At 45.9% G+C, this 6,519-nt stretch overlaps 1 non-coding gene across 1 annotated transcript; it reads right to left on the reverse strand.

Annotated features, from left to right (window-relative positions):
* Positions 1-2,606: 2,606 nt before the first annotated feature.
* On the reverse strand, positions 2,607-2,789 carry LOC142562608 (U2 spliceosomal RNA). Its single transcript, XR_012823943.1, has one exon. It is a non-coding gene; the product is annotated as a U2 spliceosomal RNA (small nuclear RNA).
* Between the last annotated feature and the right edge of the window lie 3,730 nt (positions 2,790-6,519).

Raw genomic sequence — 6,519 nt, forward strand, 5'->3', positions numbered from 1 at the left:
ATGATGCAATGCGCAAAGACGTAATGAGTATGGTCGGCAGCGCCAGGCGACGGAACTTGTGACTCTATTCGTTCTTTGTTTCTATAATTATCGTACATGTGCAATCTATATAGCTAATTTAGAAACATAATTGGTTTTGTTGTAACAACTTAGTATCACCATTTCCGACCCTTCTGGTCCTAATGTCTTTATTGAAATGAAAATTATTTGTTACGTACACCTCAACGTCAGAAGACAGTGAAGAATTAATAAAAAATTCCAACTAGAGTATTTGGCAATGAATCAAATGTTTTTTTTTTTTTTTCTCGTGAACTCAAGGTGTCCTAAGCAGCATGTGGCTCTTCAGGCTTCTTTTTAGTGCGCGAACACAATGGTGTGAAGTATGGCCAGAGATTATCGAAAAACATTTTTCTGCCACCCAGGGTGCCCAATATGTACTATAGTCAGCAGGCTCCAATGATACAGCACGGAGACCTAATCTCAGCGTGATGCGACGCACAGACGTTTGCGAAATATCTGGAAGATCCACATTTATCTGCGGCGCAAAGTCGACAAACTGTGCTCTTAGCATGTTGCTGACGCTCGTATTTCTGAGAATATTGTTTTTATCTGTGTCGGGTATTTCATGCAACACATTGATTCCTACAGCAATCATCGGCCCAGAAATGATTACGCTAGCTGATTAATTTTCAACTGTTCACTCTAAAAAAATAAATGCGAAAATAAACAAATAACGGAAAATTATGTTTCTATACTACAGAAATTTTCCTTCAATGGAAATAAACACATTGTTTCATTTCAAAAAATTACCTTTCCTGCTTATGGCCAAACACCGCTTTTCCGAGCGAATATTGTGATAAGCAAGGCACATAGATGAGGTTATTTAAAAAAAAGCACATCATAGCAACAAAAAAAAAAAAAAGCTCGCAGAAACCACGGACGATGATTGCCAATGCAAGCGAATAGCTGAACGCTTCAAACAAGCCATTCGCTTTACGAAAGAAATGGTGTGCTTCACCGCATACAAGGTGTTTGTTTCTTTATCTGAACCAAATTTTTATAAATTGCTAGTGGCAGATTGCACAGTTCTGAACCTTGAGCCGACGACGAGGCGGCCATTACTTCTACGGGAAATCCAAATGCTCAATTGAACGATTAACACAGTAACATTAATTATATGTTTATTTAATTATTTTACGGCGCATGTTTCAATCTACGAATTGTAACCGGCGAGTTCGCGAGGCAAATCCAGTTGGACCGAATTCTCAGGACTATACGCCAGTTTCGAGATATCCACTTTCAGTGTCCGACGAAGCGCATTGCGTTACAGTTGCTTTTGTGCTTCAATGCATATAGAGCAGCGTCTTCTTAAAGAAAGTAAGTGGACCACCAGTGCATTCTTACCGCAAATTTGACGGCGCATATCTCGGAACCTGTGCAATCTAAAAAAACCATCTTAAATCAGAATTATGTCGCGTTCATGCGAAACACATAATATTGTTCTCTCTTCAGTTCAATTCAGTTTATTGTACTTAAAGAACCCCCGGAAGGGGTACTACATAATGGGTGGGTTTTACACAAGTTCAACGTTATGTACGCATCATTGGCTATGTGCAAAGTGATCAATCACAAGAGAGAGAATAAACATTTTTATTGGGTGCATGCAGTTTTGTAGAGGCGTCCTCATTCCAGAATGCCTTGAGCTCGGGCCGCGTCCTGGGCCCTCGCAATCAGCCGTTGCTGATCCTCGAGGTCGGAGCTGGCCAAGGCTCTCTCCCAAAGCTCGTTGCTGTTGAAACAAAGACGGGCAAGCGATGTCAACCATGTCAGCAGGAAGGCCGTTACAGTCTTTAGCTGTTCGAGGAATGAACGAGGCGGAACGATGAGCGGTTCGGGCACGCGGCCGTGCGACTTGCTGCAGACGACTGGTGCGGTGAGAGATGCGTGTTACGGTAACGATTTATGGCGCGTGATGAAGGGCGATTGTGCATTGGTTGATTGAATAGGAAATGAATAGGAAAGACTGTGCGATTCATTTGATTGTGCATTGGTGACCAGGGTTGTTGATCTCGGTGTGCTTTTTGGTAGTCCTCCGGAGCGCATGACTTACATCGTCATAGAACTCGGAAACGGTCGCCGTGCCGAGTGTCTATACCGCACCTCGCTTCGCCTGAATGACAAGCGCTGCAGCATCTGATGTCAACAACCCACTGGACACCTGACATTTACACGGGTTGAGCTGGTATGGATCAACGATTTTTAATCGCCGGCCAGTCAAAGCACCACACGAACAACTAGTAACTATAAAACTGAGCGTTCCATAACGATCGGGCGCAGCTAGGCGGAGCTCGTGAGCCAGACATAATCGTCTTGTTCTTCGTGTTAGGTAAGAGCAGTGTTGCCTTTGAATTTCGGTTGTTGTAGCCCATTTCCGCCGGACTGAGTGCTCTAAGTTTCGGTCGCTCTTTTTCTGGAGTTTTCCTCAATAGCCATCTCTAAATTCTATTAAGTATTTATTCACTGTTGCGCTGAAGTTTTTACAGCAATGCTGTATATGGCTAGGTTCTGGAAAAATCTTCGTGCGTCTATCAAGCCGTGTAGGAAGAGAATTTCTTCCCATGCGTGGGAAGATAGTGCAAAACCGGGCCGACCCGCGGCGGAAGTGAAGCAGGCATTTCCGCCAACTTTCAAAAATAAGTGTAATATCTTCGGTCCAAATACAACCCGTATCAAATATTAAGCTGATCAGAACAGATACGACACTTGATCCTCGTCGGCCACGTCTACATTCGCGCCGACCTCTCTTTGTCGGCGTTCCAAGCGCTTGCGTATCTCCTTCCTTTCCTTCCGCTCGCCCGTAGTGGCGGCCCCGTAATTCTCACTTACACTAGGCTGACCCGACACCGATTTCGGACTGCCGACTGTCAGCGACAGCGTTCTTTTCCTTCGTGTCGGCGCCTCTGTCATATTGTACCGAGGCCGAGCTCTCCGCGGGCGGCAGATTGTCGGCGTCGGTACAGAGGCGCCGACACGAAGAAAGAAGCGCTGTCGCCAACAGACCGAAATCTGTGTCGGTTCCTCGAGGCGGAAAGAAATGCTAACCGTCCATGTGGCCCCGATCCCGCAAACTTGCAACGTTGCATCGGAGCGACGGCCAGGCTTCATATCGAGTTTGTGGGAAACCGATTTTGTGTGGCCTTTGTTGTGTGGGACCGCTCGTGGTTTTCGAGTGACCTCGCAATCGTTACTGCACTGCGGGACGTCGACCGACGCACGGTCGCCTTGGCTACGACAAAGCAGCGTGCGCCCCCCGGAGTGCAGCGAGGTGCGTATCTGTTCCACGTGCCAGGATTCGTTAGTAAAAGGTGTCGTGCCGTGTTTTGCAACAATACATGGGTATGTATACCCCCCAGTGCCTCATCATCTTCCGAGGCTCAAAATCGTGGAGGAGCGAACAGTCGCGCCTCGCCTTCCATTTATGTGCATACGGCGTTTGACGCACGGCAGTGGACAGTTCGCCATTAAGGAGCCCCCATAAACAGCTTCGCTGGTCATCCACCTTGACCGATTGGAATGGCACTGAATCTTTTTTTGTTCTTTTTTTTTTTCATTTGTGCAAAGATGTCAACTTCTCAAGATTGTCTTACTTCCATGAAGGCAATCTTGCCTGAGGGTCAGTGGCTTGCGCGCTCGAACTGTTTCAGTTGATAACAACTTTGGGAAATGCTCCGGTGTCACGAATGTCTTAAAAGCATGTCAGATGATGATACAAACTCATGGTCATGCCAGACATGCATATCGTAAGAGCAGATCACGACTGATGCAGGATCACGTGGAGACTGGCTCTACAAGGGACCTCTGACAGAAGGAATCTCGAAACGCCTGTACCTGGAGTCCCTCGAAATACATCAACAGGACACACGCGCTCAATCGAAACGAAGGAATCCTCCTGCCGCCTTACGCGCGATGCTTGCGCCACATGCTAAAATTTATTTAAACAGGCAGGCACTTCAACCTTTTTCGCCCCATTGTAAAAAAGGCCTCCACATGGAAGTCCTAACGTCTTGTTTATAAAACGTTTTTATTGGTCGGTGTACGTGTCTTTGCCATTATGTATTGTATAAGTTCAGGTGTCAATTGTAAATGTTTTCATCTGTTCCTATGTCTGTGTAGCATTTATGACCAATGTCTTAGTTGTCGTTTGTGTTAGAGTAAGAAGTTCTAGACGGTATGGATGAGTGGCATCAGTTTTTATGATCACGTATGAAAATTGTAAGAACGTCCACAGTGAAGTTCATGACGCATGCTCTGGCTTCAGCATATGACTGTCAAGTTGTTCGGGATGCTAAAGACGTAGTTTGCGATGTCTTGTGTAAACTAGCTCGGCGTACGTTGTGTACTAAAATAGAGAGTAATTGCCGCATTTGCTCGTAAATAACGCGACCACAGATATAACTCGAGCAGGACTTTAGGTCTCTCAGAAGAAAAAGAAAAATGCGTACTATATGGAAATTATACCAACAGGAATTATTACTATCAAAGCGGGACTCGACGCGAAAATGCAGGTGCCCGCAAGTCTTTACTCATCGTTACTTCGAACTGCCGTGGCAAAATGACGTGGAACGGTGAGTGCTGACGTATTTATCCCTGTCGGCGAGAACATCGTCGTCGTCCTTAACATCCACCAACGTCACTGGACAAACCTCTCTTCGGAAAGGCCCGCGCCACAATCGAACACGGCTACGCGGATGGCGCGGTGATGCGCCGCGTGACTTCCGGAGACCCTTCACTTGGCGCGCCGTATAACAGCGTCTATTGTATCTTTCACGTCAACTAGTGGATAAGCAGAGATGAATGTTCATTACGCACTCGGATCGCACAAAGTAATATGTAGAGACTGTTCATAATTTAACCAAGGGAGGAAGTGCGATTGACGAAGCGTCCCGCTGATAGCTTTTCTCGAAGCCGGCGGAAATAAATCGACGCAGGAATATTATTTTGTCGACAACGGCAGCATGTAAGTTCGGACTGATATACTTTCTAAGGGGGTTTCTTTTTTTATTCTTCGTCGGGGAACCGTAAACAAAGCGAGCGCCGCGCGTATAGCGCGACCTCCTGTGCTAGAGATGCGCTCTTTTGCCTCAAGAAATATGGCCGCTGGCGGCTTCACTCGCTCCCGTAGGCGGCTACTGGAACTGCCACCAGTCCCCGCACACTCTCAAGTTCAACAAATGGCCACAGAGGGCGAAAAATCAATCGAGGCGCGTTTCAGCGTAAGCGCGCAAGTGGAGCTACTGTAATTTGGTCGAATACTTTAATTTGTGCTTTCTCTGCTAGGGGCGCTGAACATGCTGAATTTTTTACTTTACACAAACCATTGACATAAACAATCGAGGTGTCTAAGGATGCTTTTTTACCTCAGGCAAATAGGCAGTTGATTTTTTTTAAATTTGATTGTTGAAGCTGCTTTTTAGTCATAGCGTCAAGGTTTTTGTACTTAATTAACCACCGACAGCCGACAGCCTATTGGTATCGATGTGTTTTCCTGGCCGTTGGCGTTCGAATACTACGGCGGTAAAACATTTTCGAAAGCATGCTGGTTTCGTCTGCGAGTCACTACATAGACTTGCTGTAAAGAGGTCTACTCTTGGCAAAAAATAGTGCCTCATTTTGTTTAGGCGTTGATTATCATAATGAATGCGGCGGAGGTTGAGGGAGTACGCTTGAAGGTACGTTTTTATGCCGTTGATCTCCATAACACCGTAAGTACGCAAACCGATGTCACAGAACACTCGATGCATCATTGTGTGTTCTCCGTCATCGCTTGTTTGCTGTACGCCTACTAATTCTTCATTTCTTCTTCAAGTGTTGTATTCTCCTTTTGTCCTTGTTCTCTTGTGCTTCACTTACAGTATGTCGTTCCGTCAGCCGTAATGCGCATTTGCAAAACCAATACCTTTGATAAGACGCAGTGGTTATCATAATTTCACTTCACATGTATTAAGCTGGCACATATGGTTCAGATACAGATACCTATATGCGGACTTGCACGACGTTGATGCGGAGATTAGGATAATTATGACACCCGTAAGGAAGAGGCAGCTGACGGCCGTAAGCTGTTGCGTTCTTTCCGCCAAACTACCCGGCCTGGTAGTGCTGTAAAGATGCTGTATAAAAGTGACACGCGGTGACAGGGAAATTATTATACTTAGCAGCCGACCATACGTTTTGTAGCTTAGGTCTTCTTTCTTGTGCGTTTGTGCTACCCTTATTAATGAGCCATTTCTTGACTATGTTCTTGACTATGTAACCGCGTTTGTGTGGATGCGTAGACGTGTGCTTTTTGTTGTACTTGTAAACTGCAAATAAAATATTTTCAGGCTTACTCAATCTTTGGTGTCGTGAGCGTTTATTCCAGTCGAGGCCATCGTGCCACCTGGAAACCGCATTCTGTCAGTAGCCCTACACGAAATGCAACAGCTGGAGCGCGGCGGCACAACTCGGGGTAACGGCGGCGTA

This window comes from Dermacentor variabilis, chromosome 10, assembly GCF_050947875.1.
Source record: "Dermacentor variabilis isolate Ectoservices chromosome 10, ASM5094787v1, whole genome shotgun sequence".
NCBI classification, from domain to species: domain Eukaryota; kingdom Metazoa; phylum Arthropoda; class Arachnida; order Ixodida; family Ixodidae; genus Dermacentor; species Dermacentor variabilis.